The 9828-nt window shown below is 36.1% G+C and overlaps 1 long non-coding RNA gene across 2 annotated transcripts; it reads left to right on the top strand.

The window, feature by feature from the left end:
- Nucleotides 1-5272: 5272 nt before the first annotated feature.
- LOC126606386 (uncharacterized) lies at nucleotides 5273-8509 on the top strand. Of its 2 annotated transcripts, XR_007617199.1 has the most exons (3): nucleotides 5273-6330; nucleotides 7587-7667; nucleotides 8195-8509. It is a non-coding gene; the product is annotated as an uncharacterized LOC126606386 (long non-coding RNA). The 2 variants fall into 2 exon arrangements; XR_007617198.1 differs by having other exon boundaries at nucleotides 5273-7667.
- Nucleotides 8510-9828: the final 1319 nt, after the last annotated feature.

Below are 9828 nucleotides of genomic sequence, written 5' to 3'. Positions count from 1 at the left end.
ATATTTATGTATTGAGGAGCGAACACTTATTCTATAAAAGGGACTCCCTCACCTTCGTTACAGAGCATCGCCGCCTGCTGAGCAACCGCCTCGCCATGAACATCACTTCTAACCCATTATTCATGTACTGATGAACGAGCCTTTATTTTATAAAAGGGACTCCCTCACCATCATTAGAGAGCATCAACTTTAGCCCATCATTCATGTATTGAAGAGCGAGCCCTTATTCTATAAAAGGGACTCCCTCACCTTCAACGCTATAAGCCGAGCCAACCAAGGCAACATAAGCCACGAGCCAAGCAGCCTCGCAGCATGTGCTACTTCTAGTTGAGCATCATTTCAGATTGAGCACCGCCTCATATCGAACATCAGTTCATGACAACGTCTAGTTACTTCGGCCCACACATGGACTGAATTTTAAGTCTCCAGCCAAAAGACTCTCTTGACTGAAGACTTAGGGGACTACTGTTTATACCATATTTAGGGCCTCGTATTTAGATCTCGTACAAATACTCGGGGGACTTAAATGTAATTATGTGATAAAGGAAGGGGCAAATATGTAATAAGTAAGGAGTCCTTATTCTATAAAATGACCCATCACCCCCTTTCAAAGCTCTCCCTCTCAGAGCTCCCTCTCCCTCAAATAAATACATAATAAGTGTGGACATAGCCCAAACCTTGGGGTGAACCACGATATATCTTGTGTTATTTACATTACTTGCAAATTCACGGTCGGATTTACGTTGTTCCAAGACCTCCGGTTTTGTGCATCAACAAAATCTAACGACGAAAGTTATTAAAAAATTATTTAAATAATAAGTAACCAAAGGCTCTATAAATACCTATGTATTTATTTAAACATCCACACAAAATTCACTTTCGTCAAATGATTCTTTCTTCCACCTATGTATTTGTGTTTAAGAATGGGGTAGGTTGTGTGGTTTTTTATATTCTTTCATGTGGTGCATATCTTTAATATTAGAAAGCCAGAAGGAGAGTTTGGTGTCTCAAGGCTTCACCAAAAAATTTTGGACTAAAAATGTGACAGCCCGTCCCTAAAAATTATGGTTTTTGTAATTTTAAAAATGTGAATTTGTGAAAATGCCCTAGAGGTGAAGGTGTTGACTTTCATTGACCAATGTGTAGTGAGACGAACTAAATATTCTTTTAGCGTATTCCTGAAGTACTCGACGATATGAAAGAGCACTAGTACAAAAACATGTTTGCGCGACACAGTAAATTTCGTCGCACAAAGTATGTTTGTGCGACACTAAACACAAAACGTCACGCAAACAGCCTTTGCGTGACGCAAGCCTTCGTCGCACAAAGGTTGTTTGCATGACATTTTGTGCGTCGTGCAAAATTTTGGCGTCAAACCATCCCAACTTTGCACGACGTAGGTGCACCTACGTCACACAAAACAGCTTTGCGCGACGTAATTGAACCTACGTCACGCAAAGCTGTTTTGCGCAACGTATGTGGCGTCGCGCAAAGTCGACGACTTTTTTTTCTAAAATAACCACACATAAGGGCCTTTTTCTTCACACTCAACCTCTCTCTTTCAGACTTTCCATCTTTCTCAACCTTCACCATCTTCACCTTCAGGTTGTATTCATTTGATTAATTAATTGACTATTTATTGATTAAATTTATTTTTGGATTTTTTTTATTTTTGTGAATTTATGTTTTTCTTTAATTATCTTTGTCAATGCTTATTTTTAACAAGTTGAGTTTTGGTTTTGAACAATTGAATGAGTAGAATGAATGACTAGGAGTATGAAGGATTTTGATAGGTTTAGGGAAACAAAAGCTAAGAAACTGCAAGTTGCTCAGTTAACTTGATCTAATTTAGGGATAGATTGATGTGTGCTAAAAAATGATTTCATATCTCACCAAATTGGGAGGAGGAAACTAGAATGTTAGAGATTTAGAGAAGAAGCCAGTTTACAGCTTTGTCAAACCACTATCCTACTACGTGGTTAGTAATCATTTTAGGTGTAGTCTCTACCCTTTACGATTTTGAATACGTGGTCTCATCATATAGGTCCATAAACAATAATTTTAAGGCAGGAGTGGAAGAGGTATACAATAAGTTAAAACTGTGGAACATAGGACAAAAAAAAAAAAAAAAAAAAAAAAAAACCTTTGCACGACTCCGTCGCACAAGTTTTTTTTTTTTTTTTCCCTTTTGCTTTTCTTTTGGGGTTCTTGCATTTCCTTTTTCTTTTGTGGTATCCACTTGTGTAAATGTTTTAAATTGACGATTGAATTAGTTCCTTGTATTCATATAGGATCCAAGAGTGTAGCTACAAAAAATCATCAAAATCGGAGTTAAAATAACCATTAACTCATGATTTTTTCTTTTATAACCATCAAAAAGTTTTGTCCCGTTACTTGATCTTTGAAGGTTTGTTTGTGTCATTTGTGGCGTATGCGATCTCAAAGCATATAGAAACAAGTTTGATGGTTGGATCCTTGAAACTAGTTTTGTACAATGTGTATCCCATTAAAACAATAGATTCCCTAACACTTATATTTTATTTATACTTTCATCAAGTATAACATAAGATTTTGTGGTATCCACTTGTGTAAATGTTTTAAATTGATAGTTGAATTAGTTCCTTGTATTTATATAGGATCTAGGAGTGTAGCTATAAAAAATCATCAAAATCGGAGTTAAAATAACAGTTAAATCTTGATTTTTTCGTTTATAACCGTCGAAAAGTTTTGTCCCGTTACCTGATCTCTAAAGGTTTGTTTTTTGTCATTTTTGGCGAATGCGATCTCGAAGCATATACAAACAAATTTGATGGTTGGATCGTTGAAACTAGTTTCGTACAATGCGTATCCCATTAAAATGATAGATTCTCCAACATTTATATTTTATTTATACTTTCATCAAGTATAACATAAGATTTTGCGGTATCCACTTGTGTAAATGTTTTAAATGGACGATCGAACCAGTTCCTTGTATTCATATAGGATCCAGGAGTGTAGTTGTAAAAAATCATCAAAATTGGAGTTAAAATAACCGTTAAATCGTGATTTTTTCGCTTATAACCATCGAAAAGTTTTGTCCCGTTACTTGATCTCTGAAGATTTATTTTTTTCCATTTTTGGCATATGCGATCTTGAAGCATATACAAACAAGTTTGACAGTTGGATCGTTGAAACTAGTGTTGTACAATGCGTATCCCAATAAAACAATAGATTCCCTAACACTTATATTTTATTTATACTTTCATCAAGTATAACATAAGATTTTGTGGTATCCACTTGTGTAAATGTTTTAAATTGACGATCAAATCAGTTTCTTGTATTCATATAGGATCCAGGAGTATAGTTGTAAAAAATCATCAAAATCGGAGTTAAAATAACCGTTAAATCGTGATTTTTTCGTTTATAACCGTCGAAAAGTTTTGTCTCGTTACTTGATCTCTGGAAGTTTGTTTTTTTTCCATTTTTGGTGTATGCGATCTTGAAGCATATACAAACAAGTTTGACGGTTGGATCGTTGAAATTAGTTTTGTACAATGCGTATCCTATTAAAACAATAGATTCCCTAACACTTATATTTTATTTATACTTTCATCAAGTATAACATAAGATTTTGTGGTATCCACTTGTGTAAATGTTTTAAATTGACAATCGAATCAGTTTCTTGTCTTCATATAGGATCCAGGAGTGTAGCTATAAAAAATCATCAAAATCGGAGTTAAAACTACCGTTAAATCGTGATTTTTTCATGTATAGCCGTCGAAAAGTTTTGTCTCGTTACTTGATCTTTAAAGGGTTTTTTTTTGCCATTTTTGGCGTATGCGATCTCGAAGTATATACAAACAAGTTTGATGGTTGCATCGTTAAAACTAAGTTCGTACAATGTGTTTCCCATCAAGTTCAATGGTATATATATATATATATATATACACACACACTAAGTAGTTTTTAATTTATTTACTTTGTACTCATAAGCAAAAGGGCAAAAAAAAAAAAAAAAAAAAAAAAACTTTACGCGACGGAGGTGCAACTGCGTCACGCAAAGCTGTTTTGCGTGACGCATTTTCACCTGCGTTGTGCAAAGTTTTTTTTTTTTTTTGGGGTTCTTGCATTGCTTTTTTCTTTTGTGGTATCCACTTGTGTAAATGTTTTAAATTGACGATCGAATTAGTTCATTGTATTCATATAGGTTTAAAGATTGTAACTGTAAAAAATCATCAAAATCAGAGTTAAGATAACCGTTAAATCGTGATTTTTCGTTTATAGCCGTTGAAAAGGTTTGACCCGTTACTTAATTTCTGATTGTTTGTTTTTTGCGATTTTTGGCGTATACGATCTCGAAGCATATACAAATAAGTTTGATGGTTGGATCGTTGAAACTAGTTTTGTACAATGTGTTTCCCATGAAAACGATAGATTTACTAACACTGAGTTTATTTATACTTTCATTAAGTATAAAATAAGATATTGTGGTATCCACTTGTGTGAATATTTTAAATTGACGATCGAATTAGTTTGTTGTATTCATATAAGGTCAATGAGTGTAGCTGTAAAAAATCATCAAAATCGGAGTTAAAATAATCGTTAAATCGTGATTTTTCGTTTATAACTGTTGAAAAGTTTTATCTCGTTACTTAATCTCTGAATGTTTGTTTTTTGTGATTTTTGGCGTATGTGATCTCGAAGTATATACAAACGAGTTTGACGGTTGGATCGTTGAAACTAGTTTCGTACAATGCTTAAAACTACCGTTAAATCGTGATTTTTCGTTTATAACCGTCGAAAAATTCCTATAACTTGAACGTTGAAAGTTTGTTTTTTGTCGATTTTTGGCATATGCGATCTCAAAGTATATACAAACAAGTTTGACGGTTGGATATTTGAAACTAGTTTCGTAGAATGCGTATCCCATCAAGTTGAATGGTATAAATATTTATTAAGTAGCTATAATTTTTTTATTTTGTACGTATAACACTTAAGAAATTGAATGGTATATATATTTATTAAGTAGTTTTAAATTTATTATTTAGTTCGGATCATATTTTTTTATAGAAAAATATATTATTGTCGGTTATGTTAAAAAAAATGAATTTGAAAGGAATAAAGTCAAAATTTCAATAAATTTTATAATAATTTTAAAAAAAAACTTGCGCGACGCATTGTTTGATGCATCGCGCAAGTTGTTGAAATTTTGGCGGTACGATTGAAAAAAATAGGCCTTTTTTTTTTAATTTTTCCCAAATTACTTATAATTGCTCTTACTCAGTCTCTCTTCAGTCTTCCCTTTCGCTCATCTCGCCCTCTCTCTCACTCCATCTCGCTATTCTCTCTCACTCCGTTAGACGAGTTACAAAGACGAAGGAAGACAGCAGCCACTACGCACCCATTTGCTTCTCCTCCGCTCCACCCTCCGTCGGCGTTTTGGCCGTTTTACCTTATAGGGATGTGCACCACCAGTAAAGCCGTGACGTGTGGTGTGCATTCAACTGAGAGTCACACACTGACACAAGTACACTCTTTGTCTGTGATCTTCGTCTCTGCACAACACAATAAGTGGGTTGGTAAGCCCTTCCAATTTCCCAATCATTTCCTTTCTCAATTTTGACATATATGTATTATCACTATTCCAATTACCAGGAATTCACAGTGTTTGCTGCTTGCGTTCCCATTTCACTGTAAATTTCAATCCTCACTGCCATTTTTCACCTTAGTTTCTAGTAATCAGTGAGAAAAAGTGTAAATTTACCTGTTTAAATTTATGGGTTTTCGTTCTATTACCGTATAATGGCGATTTCTATGCTTTACGGAGCTCAGAATCTCAAACTTGTCAATGGAATAATAGCAGTAACACCAAGTGGGTTAGGTTATGGTGGGAAAAATTACCCTTATGGGGTTTTTCCCAGAAGGGTTTAGTGAGCTATGGTGGTAGGAGTCGAAAGACCAGAACTTTAGTGGGACCGATATGCAGTATGTCATCCTCAAGGCCTGCTTCCCAGTCTAGGTTCATATAGCACAAGCAGGAGGCTTTCTGGTTCTATAGGTTTTTGTCTATAATGTATGATCATGTTATAAACCCTAGGCATTGGACTGAGCCCCTGAACTTTACGATAGGAATATGGTGGTGGTGGATATTGGAGGTGGAACTGGGGTACGACTCTTGGCATTGTTAAGCATGTGGACGCCAAGAATGTGACCATTCTTAACCAATCACCGCACCAACTTGCCAAGGCTAAGGAGAATGAACCCTTGAAAGAATGCAGGAAAATTGAAGGGGATGCCGAAGATCTGCCGTACCCAATTGATTACGTGGATCGATATTGCATTTAAAGGAATGTCAAGTGGCGTTTTGAGCAATGGGGTTATTTGTCTAAAGTTCAGGTGTAGAAATGTATCATAAATTTAGCCAAGCTTATTGTCACTTATTTCAAATTTTAGTGTCAAATTCTGTTATAATGTTTCCTAGTGGGTTAATAGCACTTTATCACAATGTTTTTTAGTGTCAAATTCTGTTATAATGTTTCCTTGTTATCAGGTTTGTTTCAAATTTACATCTTTTTCTTTTTGCCCTTGCTAGATTTTCAATTATGTTATAATGTTTCCTAGCGAGTTAATAGCACTTTATCATATTATACATGTAAAGCTTGGCATGCCCGTCTTTGCTTCAATCTTGAGGTCCAGTAACTTTTAGTGTCAAATTCCATTTGATCATGAATTGTAGATCATCACCTGCTTTAAAATTCAAAACTTGTCTGCCTGCTTTGAATTGGAAGGATCAGTTTAAGTTTAAAATAGGGAATAAGTTGACTTACTTTGAATTGGAAGGATTTAGTTTAAGCCTACCTGCTTTGAATTGGAAGGATTCAGTTTACGTTTAAAACTTGTGATTTAAGTTGTTGAGTTTTTGGCTTTCGCTTCAAAATGCTCATGGTTTAAGGAAAAATTCCTGTTATTTGATTTAGTCCTCTCAGTTCTCATATGTGGTTATGCATCTATTGCGAATTCTTAGGGCATATCGCATTTGTCTTTAGGCATTCAATTATTTAGAGTTACCGTACTTACTCTTGCACTCTTGTCACCATTGATGATCTATCTGCTTGTGCATTTGCTTATGTTTTGGGTCGTGTCTGTAATTTGTACTTCTATAGTTAAGTGTGTGGGGTTTGGTGTTTTGATATTTTAAGGTCATTTAATTGCAGATAAATGGTTGAATTTTTTTAATGCAAAGTGTTAACTAGATTTCTTGTGGGATATGGTCAATGATTGGGCAATCTCTATGGGATTCGGTATCTAGAATTAAAGATTACTCCATTCTTTTCTGTTAATGTGGTTGATATGCTGCTATATCTTCAGTCGGTTCCCTTTTTCAGGAGGTTATGATGTCTTTGGGGCTTGGTGTCATTCTACAATGTAGTTTTGATTGTAGGGTTTTTATTTTGGGGTATATCTATTGTATTCCTGGTCCATTGCTTGTTGTAATTTGCTGTTTAGCACATTTTAGTAAAATTTATCAATCTTCTACAAAAAGCATTGTTTTTGTAAAGTGATCTATACATATTGTGCATGGCCTACCGTGTGTTTTTCCCTATAAGCATCTCCAATTCATTTAGCTGGAAGGGAAGTTTACATTGAGGAGCAGAGACCAAACAACAATGGATTAGCAGCTCGATGAAGTATGTGCTTAATTTCATTATTTTTTTCTTAACATCTTTGATGTGGCAAAATTGTCAGACTTATGAATGCATGATGTTATTCTTAAGTATTGTATCTATTGGAAAAACATGAGTGTAAAGGGATGTATTGGGGATGTTGTGTGGAGTCCTTGAGTAGCCCGTATGGTTGTGTTTGTCCTAATGTTGGCAGCTGCTGCAAGGAAGTGGTGTTGCCTTCATAAATCTTAGAAATTTTTTGTGGTAGAGATAAAGAACATGCTTTTTCCCAATCAGACTCAGAATCAAATTTGCATTGCAATCTTCCTTCTTTTAAGATGTCGTTTAGATGTGCATTACTAGTGTCAAGGTTTTTCATAGAACCAAATCATTTGTCCTGTTCATGAGCTTACTGAGTCTATTGGCATAGCTAGCATTTAGAATGTGATCTATCAAACTATTAAGCATCTATGCATCTGTTTTCATTAGAGATAACATTTAATTTGCTCAAATTTTGGTTTCCTTACGTGGATTTTGAATTTTTCAACTAGGAGGAAGGGGCAGAGGCAGAGGAAGTTACCAAACTGACGCCACAAGGGGGCGTTTTAGTGGCCGGAGTTCAAGCAGGGATAGTTACCAGGATGAAGATTACAACAAACTGAGAGGCAATGGGTTTCATCAGCGTGGCAAGGCTACTCCACCAGCTGATACTTAGTAGCATGATGCATCAAGCCTAGAAGACTAATTGTTGTAGTTTTTTCTTTTATGTTTTTTTTTTTTTGGTCAATTAGTTTTTTCTTTTATGTTTGAACATCTTGTGTGTACATTTTCATATATTTTATAATTAAATACTTTTTCTTGGTTTATTAATGATTGTTTATACTTTAATTACAATATTTATAAAAAATTAAATAAAAAATATTTTTACCAAAAAGAAGAAAAAGAAAAAAAAAAGACTTTGCGCAACGAAGAAACGTCACCCAAAGTGTCTTTGCACGACGCAGGTCCCTACATCGTGCAAAACTACTTTGCGCGACGCATGTACCTACGTTGCAGAAAGTAGTTTTGCACGACGTAGGAGGTGGGTCGCGCAAAGTAGTTTTGCACGACGTAGGGACCTACGTCACACAAAGTGGCTTTGCACGACGTAGGTTGCTTCTTTATCGCGCAAACCCTTCTGTCACTACCTTGGCGCGACGGTTGGTGCGCGACGAAGGTTCGTTGTGCTAATGTTTGCGCGACGATTTTTTGACTTTGTGTGACGAAGGACCTGCGTCGTGCAAAGGTTTTTTGTACTAGTGGAGTAAGCGCAAGCAGAAGTGAATTTGGAATTACGAACCGAAGGTATTTGGAAGAAATAACTATTCTATTTATATTATATTAATGTATGCTAAATTAGGAGGACATGTGTGTGTGTGTGTGTATGTGACGGAAAGGGGGAAGAAAAAGAACAGGAATGGGGGGAGAAGAAGAAAGGAGGATAAGGGAAGGGCTGCTGCCCAATTAGGAAGAGAAGAGAAGTGAGGGACCAACCAGAGAAGAGAGCAAGAAGGAGAAAGGAGAAAAGAAAAAGGGGAAACCGGGTTTCCCTCAACCCGTGACCCAACCCGGTGGATTCTCCCATCTCTGACCACCTTGGACGACAAGGTTGGTGTCAAAATGACCTTTACCACGAGGACAACCGATCCCTTTTCCATTTACATGTGAAAATTGGGTGGAAATTGGTGAATTTTGGGTAAAACCGTGCAAAAAGGGGGCACACGGGTTAGGTTTCATTCCGCCATGATTGGAAGCTACCTCCTCCAATTACCACTAGAAATAAACTCCCCTCAACCTCAGGAACAAAGCCCAAGCACTTGTGGAGGCGTTGGAGTGAGCTTGGAGTTCGAATTGAAGCACACCATTTTCTAGGGTTCCGGCGGGTTTGAGAAAAATTGGAGCTTTTCCCGGCCAAATTGGACTTGGTCATAGGTATGAAAGTTACTCTACTCATTGAGATCTTTATTCCTGTAAATTTTGGTAATTTTTGGAATTAGTTGGATTTTCCGGCGAGTCGGGGTAGCTAACCGCCACCTGTGGCGGCGCGTGGCCAAGAGACTATCGATGCTACTTTTAAGCTAAATTAAATGCCCTGAATTTATTTTTGATATCCAAATGTCATAGGTTGATCGTTTGAATCAAATTT

The sequence above is a fragment of the Malus sylvestris genome, chromosome 16 (assembly GCF_916048215.2).
Source record: "Malus sylvestris chromosome 16, drMalSylv7.2, whole genome shotgun sequence".
NCBI lineage: Eukaryota > Viridiplantae > Streptophyta > Magnoliopsida > Rosales > Rosaceae > Malus > Malus sylvestris.
Note: the sequence above shows the minus strand (reverse complement) of the source record. Positions and strands in the feature narration are given on the sequence as shown.